The sequence below is a fragment of the Nelumbo nucifera genome, chromosome 1 (assembly GCF_055504915.1).
Source record: "Nelumbo nucifera cultivar China Antique chromosome 1, China Antique-T2T, whole genome shotgun sequence".
Taxonomy (NCBI): Eukaryota; Viridiplantae; Streptophyta; class Magnoliopsida; order Proteales; family Nelumbonaceae; genus Nelumbo; species Nelumbo nucifera.
In genome coordinates this window covers 37,805,499-37,818,043 of record NC_142649.1, presented here as the reverse complement: position 1 = coordinate 37,818,043, position 12,545 = coordinate 37,805,499, and the positions used below count along the sequence as shown (strand labels likewise).

General features: G+C 38.4%; 1 long non-coding RNA gene across 1 annotated transcript; it reads right to left on the bottom strand.

The window, feature by feature from the left end:
* Positions 1-2,990: 2,990 nt before the first annotated feature.
* Positions 2,991-10,298, bottom strand: LOC148803128 (uncharacterized). The gene is made up of 3 exons (XR_016081350.1): positions 9,651-10,298; positions 3,773-3,909; positions 2,991-3,148 (listed from the first exon to the last, which is right to left on the bottom strand). It is a non-coding gene; the product is annotated as an uncharacterized LOC148803128 (long non-coding RNA).
* Positions 10,299-12,545: the final 2,247 nt, after the last annotated feature.

Genomic DNA, 12,545 nt, shown 5'->3' with positions numbered 1-12,545 from the left:
AAGGTAATGGGTTATGGGTGGTTCTATGAGTCTGTTAGAGAAGTCTGTATATATATTTCTTTTGTTCTTTGAGAAGATATCAATTGAAGAATTTTACTTAGAACCATTTGGTTTTATCGGAGGTCTCTCGTCTTCCTTGAAGCAGACGAAATTCACGTTTACGTCCCTAATCGGGTTCATGACAGGATAATGTAAGTTTGTTCATTTCCCCTACCCATCTAATACGGTATTTTGGGCATAGTGGTTTTAGCTTAAGCATGGTTACCAGATTCTCAACTTGTTTGGACATAGGTGGTTGTAATAACCCTTGGAATGGGCTTTGCGATTCCTCCTATCTAAGGTCTCTTATGGTTAATAAGCAAGTTGTGTCAAAAAATGTCTTATTATCTAACTAATTGATGAGAATGAAAATTATCATATTTTTATTCCTTAATATTCAGACTTTTATACTTATTTAATACTTAATCGGACTCACTATTATTGTATTTCGATTTAGGGCAAGAAATAAGGCGTTAGGTGAAAAACAAGGCTAATCGGGTAATTTTGCATAGTTTCAGTGCCACGTGATAATTTGGGCATAACTCTCCCATCCGGACCCCGATTGAAATGATTCAAGATGCATTTGAAAGATAAGGAAAAACTCTACAACTTTAATATTTTGAGTTTTGATAGATTCGGACTGCATCGAGGTCAAAATCGAGTCCGAAGTCAAATCTTAATTCACAGAAAAGCCCAGTTCACAGTAGAAACCCAGTTCGCAGCAAAAGCCCAATTCACAGAGAAGCCTTGCAGCGGCCCAATACGAATTTAGCATGCAAGAATAAGAATCATCAAAGAGTCCTATCAGATTCAATTTTCTTCTGTATTTCTAAAAAGAAAAAGAAAGAGAGAGTTAGATTCCATCTTAGTTAAGGATTTTTGTTTAGAGATAAGGATAAGATTATATATGAATTAATCATTATCCCATTAGAAAATAGGACTTTCTATTTTTGAGAAAGAACTTCAAAAAGGAGTTGGAAACAGCCCCTCCTCCTAAAGCTATATAAAGGGGGGCGGACTAGCACCCAAGGCATCAAAAAATCATCCAAGAGAGCTTCAACCTTCGAAGGGAGCAATCAGCAACCAAGGAGGAAGAAGCAGAGTTCGCCCCCTCTCATCTGGAAGCTTCGATTTCATCATGAAGTGTGTGTAAGGTTTTATTTTCTGGTTGAAAGGTTAGGGAAGCTTTGATTCTATAAACATTGTGAGATCTAATTGATTTTTATTTCAGTTCATTGTTTATGGGTATTCATATGTTTTCTGCAATTTCCTATGAAGATTATTTTTATTGATTAAGCAAGAAGGCGCCCTTGCTCATTCGACAAGAATAATCTATGGCCGATTGAACCTCCAATTTCGTATATGATTGGTAGGCTTAATCATGGTGGCAACTAACATAATTGATTATAGAAAAATTTTCGATTTATGTTAGGAAGATATTTGATCTGGTTTAAACGATCCGAGCTTGTGAGATCGTTGACCAGAATTGGGTCTCTCCCCTCTTAATGCTATTAATAAATTAAATCCTAAGAGCTTGTTTAAGACTGTCTATTAATAAGAGAAGCAATCAAAGAGCTTATTTTGGTTGCTAAATAATACGAGTAGAAGCTAGTTGTTAGAGCTTGTTAATGGCTATAACCAATTTATTCATAAACATATGAATTTATCCTTGCATCGATGATTAATGATAGGAGTCAAAGCTGAACTTGTCCCTTCAACCAGAATCTCCCATTTATTTGATCCTTGCTTTCTGTTGTTTTCTTTTATTTCATCTTATTTTCCCTAACTATACAACCTCCTACCTCGTTTACTTGGAAATAAATTCACCCAATCCCTGTGGAGACGATCTTGCTCATCACTATATACAAATATTTAATTTGAGCAGGACATTTATCTTTGTTTGGATTCGACACCCACCACTAATAAAATAGATTGGCTAAACTGGATAGGTCTAGCTTGTCTCCATGGATCATTTCCTTTGTCTCTAAGAGAAGACTAACAAGGTCATGTTCCTTATATTCAGTAAGCAAGAGTTCATACCTTGTTTTTGGTTGTCATCCTCTATTGAAAGGTATTCCTCTTCCCATCCAATGACAAATTCTAGGATCTATTTCTTGTATTAGTAAACGAGCCTCTTATCCTTCGGTCTTGATGAATTAATTATTAAGATTTAGGGAGTAGGGTATATTTGGATTTGGGATCGTTAACATTGTGGCTCGTAACATTGCTTGAGTTAGGTTATGCCCTAGCTAGAATCTTCCTTGGTTTAGTAATATGGGATATTGGTTCAATGATACCTTGTTGATGCTTCCCAAAACCAAACCCTAGGATAAGACCCCACTACAAGAAAAATGGTCAAAGTCGGAAATCCTAGAACTGTTGACTTAGGCATTAAGACCGCCGACTTAGATTTAAGGCGGCGGTCAAGCGTTCGCCCCCTTTTCAGTTGCCGCCCTAGATTAGGACCGCCACCTTAGATTCAAAAGGCCATCACCTTAGAGGGTCGATCGAAGACGATTTAAGTTATTCTGAAGCAGCGGTCACACCGAGCCGCTAGCTTAGCATTAATCAGGTAGCGGTTTTGACTGCCGGCTTAGATACCAAAAGACTACCACTTTAGTTTTCTGTCAAACTCCTTTGGGTTCTTAGGTGGTGGTCCAAACCGCCAGCTTAGGTGTTAAACAACCACCACCTTAGGTGTTGTTTGTGGCTAAACCGGTGGTTGCAAGATCGCCGGCTTAGATCTTTAGTTTTTTCATTTTTATTAATACCAGGTTCATAGCTAAGCCGGCGGACATGACCGCCGGCATAAACCAATTTTTTTCAAAAAAATAATATTCCCACTTAATTGCATCATTTTTGTGGTACCTGAATTGTTTATTGATTGAGCATTTCCGTACCTAATTAATATAGCAAAACCATTTGATAAAAATCAAATTAAAATGAAATCTATTAATTCAAATATTATATATTAAAATATCCAAAAGACATTATTCAAATACAATATCCAATTGACATATAAATAGTACAAGAAATTAAAAAAATAATCAAATTCTCTAATAATGCAGCACATCTTCCGATGCAAATCCACTTAACATATTGGTTGAACCTGCAAATCAAAACATATAAATATTAGAATTATATTCAAGTATTTTAACTATAAAGATAAGAATAGTAACTAAAATTTACATGGGTTGAATTCTAAGCAATTAATTGGAATATCAAATAGTAGTTCAAAATATTCTATAACATCCATAAGGGCATACTAGTAATGAATCACTTATCAAGGGCAAACGACATCAAATGTGAGCGGATTCAGTCCTCACAAAACTACGTTCACACCGTTCTCACAGCCCTTTTCAGCCATGCACCGGGAACATCTCCATGTTATCAATACAACCTTCTATTCGATCATCCAAAATATATACACTTCAATAGAAGGTGCCAACTAACTTTCTTGTAATGTATGGATGGACATTACAGAGACATGAGGTTGAATCCTGCCTTCACCTGGGTTTGGGAGAGAGCTACCCCATTAGCCCATTTTCCCACACAAAAAAAAAAAAGGATTTGACAAATCTAATAGGTGCCCTACCATTTGAGAATTTCGGCCCCATTAGCAATAACCATTTGAGCAATGTGAAATGTTGTGCCTTACATTAAGCCTTAAATATCATCTACTAGCATACAAATAAAGAAGTTGATGGGTTAAGAAAGGATGTGAAAGTATCACCTTCCTCCCTCGAATAACAGCCCCTGGTTCTCCTTGGATCATCATATACTTTGTGCCACCGAGGTGTAAACTAGTTGGAGCAAGCGATCCAGGTTCAGCAAAGTCATTCATGATGGAGTTATTTCCTCAGGCTTAAACTACAACAATAACACATAAGAGCAATGGATTATGATTCCCAAAATAAAAATAACAGAAATAAACAAGAGCAAAATCATTAATACAAAATCTTTCTTTAGGGTTAAACTACACTACAGTCTACACTACTGGAAAATTGTCTTAAAGCTGAATAACCCATTATTTTCTAAATCAATAAAAATCATCGCCAAATTTTCCCCTGAAAGGAAAGCCAGCCAAATATGAGTATATGACAAAAAAGGAAAACCGTGGATATCAAACTTATGCTCTGATATAAAATGATTAAATATATGGTAACTAATTGCTGATTTTATTAGGATTAGCTTGAGAATCAGTTTGACATCAACGAAAACAACAGAATAACACCACCTTTTGGATCTGTTTGGATTGGAAGACTGCGGGAATAAGGAAAACAAACTTAGCTTGTCAAACTATAAAAACAAGACTCAGGCAGGTCGACTCCATGGTTCTTATGTGTCTCTTGCCCAAATTATGATTAGTATTTCCAAATATTTTTCAACTAGAATATGATGAAAGCATGATATGCTAGATATTGGCTTGCAGAATTATGTGGCTGAAAATTTCCTAATTTAACACCCATGTCCTGTCTCCCTTTAAGGTCACCTACTTCATTCATATGATGAAGCTGCATGCAATCAATATCAAAATATTAAAGGTAAACTAGTGGTCTTATGACACCTACAAGTCTGACTTAATCTGAGACTCAACATTTTGTAGTTGCACCCAAATTCTTCAGAAGCAGATGCTAAGAACTCAGCTTTTCTTGCTTGTCTGCAACTTCATTTTGGTTTTAAATCTTTCCAAAGCCAATGCAAATAGACTAACAGCCTGCATGGGTATTAAAGGATCTGGGTTTGCCATCAGAAAATCATGAACCTTGTGAAGCAAAAATTGCAAATTATTTATTAATAATATAGCCTGCATATGTTCTTGATATAAACTGAAGAGCGTAGGATGACTTATATGCATGAATTAAAATCTTTCAATCAGTCAAATTGGTCAAAGTTGGATTTCCTTTTTTTTAATCAATTTGATGAAATGGCCAAATGGGGTTTCCTAATTTTTCTAATTAATCTAGATTTATTAATCATTTCTCTAATGATGAAGTTGCATGCTGACTGCTGTAATATGGTTTTGAATCTTTGGTATTACAGCTCAATATCCATGGATACAGCTTGGTGTTCATATCTTATGACTCAACTGGGGCTGAAGCATTAATCACTTGATCTTACCAAAGGATCGGTCACTTGGTAGAAAGAGTCTGTTATTAAGATATAGTCAAAATCTATGTTGAAGTTATATAGTTAGGGTAAGTGACAAAACAATCAAATTCCAATGAGTAGTGCTCTAGCATTCCATATCACAAGCTATGACTTGGATATTTTTCCTTTCTTTTAGTTTGTGGTGGGCCTTTGGTTCTAGAAACCTGTAGGATCCGATACTAACATCAACTACATCCATTTGCTTATTTGGCATGGTACAGGAACATTAATTAATTACCATAATCTAATTGATTTTTGATTCAGAGGACATCTCATGGTGCCCCCCTTGAAGGTACCCAAGTACCTCCCTGATGCATTCGTGGGAAGAATTACCGCCGCCAGCAGCAGCAGTGAGGGGGGCCCACACAGCAGCTTATCTTGCCATGTCAGCTCTTCTTGCCAGCTCGCCAATAGTTTACTTATTCCAGTTCTGTTCTTACTTATCTATTAGAGATAGGAATTGAGTTATGTTAGAAGTAGGAGTTCTATTCTTACTTATCTAGTTCTGTTCTTACTTATCTATTAGAGATAAGAACTGAGTTCTGTTAGAAGTCTGTTAGAAGTAAGAGTTTGATTTAAAGTTGGATTGTCCTAGCTTAGTCGAATGGAGTAAGGAGTCTCCTCTTGTAATCTCCTATTTAAGGAGTTGTGATTTGGGAATAAAGTATTCAGTTTCTAGTCAAGAGAGGAGTGAGGAGAGTTCGGGTGGTCTCTTGGACAAATCACCCATTCAGTTTTCCACAATAGGGTCTGCACGCAAGGGAAGGCGCAAGAGGAAGCAAGAGGTTCTCCCCGTGGACCGACCCGTGACGAGATCCTACGCCCGGGCCCATAACACTCCCATAGGAGATGTAGCATGGGTATCCATTTCTACAAAAGACACTACTGTAATTGCAAGTAGTTCACCAATACCTTGGCAATAAAGCTCTTTGAACCTACAATGACAGATACAATTGGCGCTGAAGGGATGAGAGATCCATCCTATGGACGCCCAAAAGATTGCGGAATAAGGGGCGAATTTCAAAAATTTTTCTCTCCCTTCAACTGGGAATCGTATTCCCCATTTAGAAAATCATATTTTCAAGGATCAATTCTGAACCATAAACTGAACCAGATCTGAACCAAAAAGGAGTGGGAAGGATTATACCTGATACGGAGAAGTAATATCTCCCAACGAAGGTGTTCATGCCCAAGGAAGGATCCAAAGACTGCTCCCACTGAAGATGGCACAGTGCAGGTGGAGCAGAATCAGCAGTGTTCTTCTCCAAGAACTCTGTCCTTTGCAAGAATCAGCAAGATGGTACGTGAGCACAACTTCCTTTCAATCCTTTCTCAAATGACTGATGTTAAGATCCAATCTTGACTTCTCCCACAAGTGGAGATCGAACTGGCAAACAGGGCGGCAAGAACAGGGAGGCGGCAAGAGAGTATTTGCAGGGAGCAGAATTCTCTCTTCTTGATTTCAGCACTAAAGAAAACCTGATGATCTGTGTGTTGTGTCTAAAGGCTGTCGCCCCCTTCTTCTTTTATAATCTTAAAGGGATCAGCTCCTAATCAGATTAGGAGTTGCTAATCCAAATCACATTTGGGTTAGGAGTCCCTTTAAGTGATAAGGGATAATCCTTATCTTATCTGGAGATCAGATCAGCCATCTCCTAATCTGATTAGGAGGTTTCCATATCTAAATCTTATTTAGATCTTGGACTCTCTAAGTGGATAGGGTCTAAGCCCAATCCTATTAGCTGATCCACTTCAGATTTTGCCCCTTTATTAACTAAATAAACAGCCCAGTTCGAAATGGGCTTTAGGCCCATTAAGCTCACTTAACCCTCTTAACTGCTGCCCAGTTGGGCTTCCTTGTATGGCGTGGGACCCAAGCATTGATCTACACATCAGCCACATGGGTTCGGCCCAGCCTTTGTTACAAGGCCTGGCCGAATACACTGTTAAAGACAGTGCACCCCCTGAAACCCATCAAATGGGCTCTACGGGCCCAACACTTACCCTAAGAGGTCCCTGGGCCAAGCCACCTTGTAACACCCAGGGACTGTGGGCAGATGCAAGATTAGCCCATCAGGTATTATCCTCAATGGTCTTACACTTAACCTCTCAGCCCATAATGATCATACACTGCCCGACAAGAGAGGACCTCTCCCTCGGCTGCAAGGAACAGTGTTGCACTCTCCACTCATATGGATCCCGAGAATTAAGACCTTCTCGCAAACATTTTAGAAACCATAATATATATATATATATATACTTTTATATCCTATATAAAATACATTTGCAAAACAAATCTCAACGGTTGAAATCGGCTGCCGACAGTCTTGGTTTCCATCAGTGAGAGTGCATCCCCGATCATTACCTTTGTCCGACAAAGGGGCTAATCCTGTCACTATGATCACCCACTCAGATGAATTCTCGGACTATCCCAACATACCCAGGTTTTGACCCCCGCTAAGGATCTCACTGATTGGTACATCAAAGATAGCCCAATCCGACATCTAGTGCAGTATCATAATCGAGTCTAGGGGTCGAGTGTAACTTTCCAGTTTTGCCCATCAATCTCCAAGGTCCAGGGCAATACTGGAAATCTGGTCCAGTTCAAAGATTCAATTAATCCTACACTGTATGTGCCTCCCTGGCAGCTGAGACAGGCCACCCCAACCGACTTGGTGGCACCACAGTGTCAGCCTTGTCAGGATAGGTCTCCCCAGACCGACCCACTGGCTGTGAACATTCTAAACTAACACGAGTCTCATTAAGTGTCCAGTTTAAGGGTATTACACAGAAACATACCAAGGGAACATGAATCAAATATGTATCCTTATTCATTTACAATAAACTCATAAAGTACATCATTCTGATTGAAGCTAAGGGCATACAAAACTGTCTAACAGGTGCACCCAAACCTTTAGACAGACAGACCTGGTATACATGTTCAATCAAGAGATAAAGATGCAGAAATCAAGTCATTTTATAATATAGTGGGGGAAAATGAACCATTAAACAAAATTAAGGTACGACTTCTATGAGTTCACACAAGGCTGTTGACCTTGCATGTCAATCAGGTAAATGTAGAAGAGATTTCACTAAAAAGGGAAGAATAAAAACAAGGGAAATAAAGGTAAAATTGCAAAATAATTAAAGAGAACTATACAACTTGTACAAGCCTACTGACAGGAACTCAAAGGGCCTGACACCAAATATCAAAGTTAGAACTGCAGAAATAGTAACAACAAGCATATGAAATGACATCACATAGCAGTACTGCAACATTAAAGGAAATAATTAGAGTTCCTTGCCCATCAATTGAGAGCAATATAACTTTTTTTTGGGGTGATTTCCTCAGAAGCTTTGGAGATAACCATCATGAAACGAATGCATTCATGAATCTTTCTCATCTTTCCTTCACAATCATTAGTTGTTAGATATAGAAACTAAGCATGTTCGGGTCATATCTGAATCCAACAGGATGCATATCTGAATTTCCAATTTCCAAAGGGAATCGCATTTGGCCTGAGCATGTTCGGGTCATACATGCTTTGAAATGGAGTTGTGAAGAAAGGATCATCAAAAGGAGACCCTACTTGGCCTATCTTGTAGAGAATGCCAGAGAGCACCTATGACATGAGAATTGTGTCACACAGCCATTAATAGAACAATCAACAAGTAGCACCTTTTTCGCTAGCTAGCTGAAAGAGGATACAGGATGACCAAAATAAAGTAAAATAAAATAAAACAAAACAAAAATTAAATTATCGGTAATAGTCATCAAAGCTATAGTCATCAATCTTTGAATGGATAAAGATTGAAGACAGGAGTGCATAAGATGGCACTTCCATATCAGCTCACTGCAAAGCCATAGCTTTAAATGTCTTATTCCTAGCCCACCCTGTGACTGAGGTTTGCAGATTTGCTCCCAACCCACTAAATGGTACTTGCGAGCCTCTTTCCAGCCTTTCCAAAGAAAGTTTCTAGCTCCCATCCCACCCTGTACTGTGGTCTAGTAATATTTGTTTAGCTTTTTCTACAATCATAACAGGGTTAGGGGTTTTGTCTTAGAATATGAACTCATTTTTTATTGTCCATATTGTCCACAAGAGGAAAGAAATTTTTTCCCACGTGTCTTCTATTCTATAACCCACTTTAGAGAGTATTAAACAGTTCCACCAATCTAGAATTGATCTATCTTCATCAATAGGACCAGGACAACATTGATCTATTGTCAATTATAACTGCTTAGCAAACAAAGGATCAATAGGGAAAGTTTGTACTCGGCTGTTTTGTAATTTTTCACTACTGTTGTCTCTATGATTTTCTTGTATTTTTCTTTTAAGGAGAGGAAAACTCTCCTATGGAATTTTCTCACCACTATACATTATTAGTATAACTTGGAAACAATGAATTTACACTAGGTGAAACATCATCTAAAAAGATTATTGACTTTGCAGGGTTACCTCAAAAAATGTAAAGCTGTTGACAGTGATTTGGTGATGGTAGAACATAATCTTCTTCCGGTGGGATCTCCGCCCTGTAGCAACCGGTAACGAAGGATTTCCACATTATCTTCTTGGTCATTTTATTTGTTGGCAAAACTTCAAACCCAGAATCGATGACAAAGCAATCGATCGCAGACCAATCAAAAAAGAAGAACTAGAAGAGATGCACAAGTGATCGCCGGGATGGTGGAAATGGGTTTGGGTTTAGAAGATCGGAGAAGAAAGCCGAGATTGAGAACGAATAATCCAATGACTGATTCTGCAAAGTGACCGCCGCTTAATTCAACCACTCCTCACAGAGTCGTTTCTGCAAAGTGACGCATGATGGAATGGACAAGCTTGCACTTGTTATACCTCTCCTCATAGAGTCGCATGCGTGGATATCTTCCTCCGAGACCTCTCCTCACAAGCTTGCTCAATCCGTTTGCCGCCATTTCTAAGGAGTTTCAAGGGCTCCAGATATTTAGAGTAAAGGGAACGTGAAACAAAGATTTAGGTTCTGGGTTAAAATGCAGTTCAAAATTAAAAACTATCATTCCAATTTATAAAGACCGCCGCTTAATTCATATTTAATTTTCTAGGCGGCGGTCGTTGAAGGAACGCCACCTTAGCCGTTATTATAGCGGCAGTCTTAAAGACCGCCGGTTCCATTGACTTTAATTAGTAGACCCAAGTATTAGAATCATTTCTTTAAATTTCACTCTTTCAAGAGTGGCAGCTCGTTCTGATGTGGCATAAGTTCTAAATGAGGCTCTGGATCCCTAAATTTGCTGAATATATCATCACCAAGTTAGAACTTGACCCTTTTATAGAGTGTGGACGGAATGGCTCCTAGTGAATGCAACCATGATATTCCAAGTAAGAAGTTAAAATTAGGAAGTGCATAAATTACCACAAAAGTCACTTAGAAGTGCATGAGTCTCATAGTGATGTCGATGGTAATATCTCCCTCAACGTTGGTTCCATGATTATCAAAGGACTTAATTATAACACTTGGAGAGATGGATATCGTTTTCTAGGCCATCTCCATTGTCAAGTAAGCATAGAGGAACCCTTTGGTTTAAACAATCCACAGTTGTATTGAGGACTTTAGTATGATTGAACCCTTCTTTTGGCAGGTCTTCATTAGTGAAGGTAATAGTACGTGCCTGACCAAGCTTGCAATTGTATGGGCTAAATCTTCTAGGTTGATGTTAGCTGGGACAGGTGTTTATCTTAGAAGATTCATGATTTCCTTTCTATGGCTAGGAGAAGACATTAGCAAACCCCAAACTGAGATACTGGATTGGATTTTCATCAATTCTTTGATAAATTCATCATCTTGTCTTAAAGGGTGTCTTGTTTCTATTTTGGCTTCTGATCTATTATCTGGTATAGCTACTGGTTTAACTACTACCAGCCTGGATGTGGTTGGTTCTGGTTCTACTAATGATGTTGTCACTAGTGGTACTACTAATGTTGTTGATGATTTCGCTGCTAGTGCTGCTATTAGTGGTGCTTTTTGTTCAGACCCTAATTCCTATGAGCAAAGATGTTGCTCTACGGGGTTTTCTGCTCTAAGATGAGATGGTTTGAAATGTCTTCTACCTCCAGTCATATGTGTCACCTCGGCTAAGCCCTTTTCTCAATTTTGAACAAAATGGTCTTGTTAACCTATCCTTACCAACTTTTCAATGGGAAATGGGTAGAGGCGCATGGATTACTAACTCAACCAAGATGTATGAATACTTGTAGGGTACAACATGATATTCTGGTGGCCAAATTCACCAATTCATCTAATGTAATTGGTTCAAGGATAAAAAGGAGTGGTTCATTCATAACTAAGTGGACCATGTTTACTTCTTCAACTGATTTGGTCTTGGAGATGAATTTGGTTGGATCGAAGGGTGGCCCAATTTGCTAACAAAATCTTCTATGCTTTTAGTTCCTTCCCTTCTCTATAAATTGGTTGAATCAAGCTTGTAGGATCTTGCATTTCTATCGAGACCATCACAATCAATATCAAATTCACTAAATGTATAGGCTTCATGAACTTCACTTAATCGATTGTTGGACTGGTTTCTTTTACTTGAAGGGTGATAACTTGATGTTTAGGAAGTGGGTTGATGCTGAATTTGGTTGTTGCTAGTTGGTAGAACCCAACACATTGATATGCTTCTTATCAATCAAGTCCTGAATGGAATTCTTCAATACGTGACATCGGTTGGTCCAGTGTCCTGATCCCTAATGAAATTCACAAATAGCATTTTGGTTAAACCAATAAGGTAGATCTTGTGGAGGGCGAGGTTCCAAGGAACAACTCACTCATGGGTATGCCCTTTATGTATTCTCTTACTGGTCTCCAAGGATATTGGTTTTAATATTGCCTGGGTTGACTTTCCATGGTTCTGTTGGGTTTGATTTGGTTTATTGGAATAAGCCAACACTTTCACTTTGTAAGTGTAGTTGTAAGCCACCGGTTGGGTCCCTAGGTTAGTTGAAACCTTATTGACCTCCAACTTGGAAGAAGGCTGTTCATAAGAAGACCCAACCCGATCAAACTGACCAATCTGGACTGACCCAATCCGAGTCGGGCGAGTTTTCTTCAGAAACGGTCGGTTTCGGGTTGTAAAAAATCATAAACCGAACCGACTTAGTAGTTAGTAGTTTGTTCCTAGTTAGTAGTTACAACCTACTTAGTTCCTACTTAACTAAGTTGTCTCTATCCTAGTTACAACTTAACTTAATTTCTAGTCTTCTAGTTAAGAATGACATTAATGACAAGTATTATAAGACAACTAGACAAGGACTTTTTTTGAAAAAGTTTAAAGAAAATAATCAAAGGATCCTAGTTTTTATGGTCTTCTACACCAA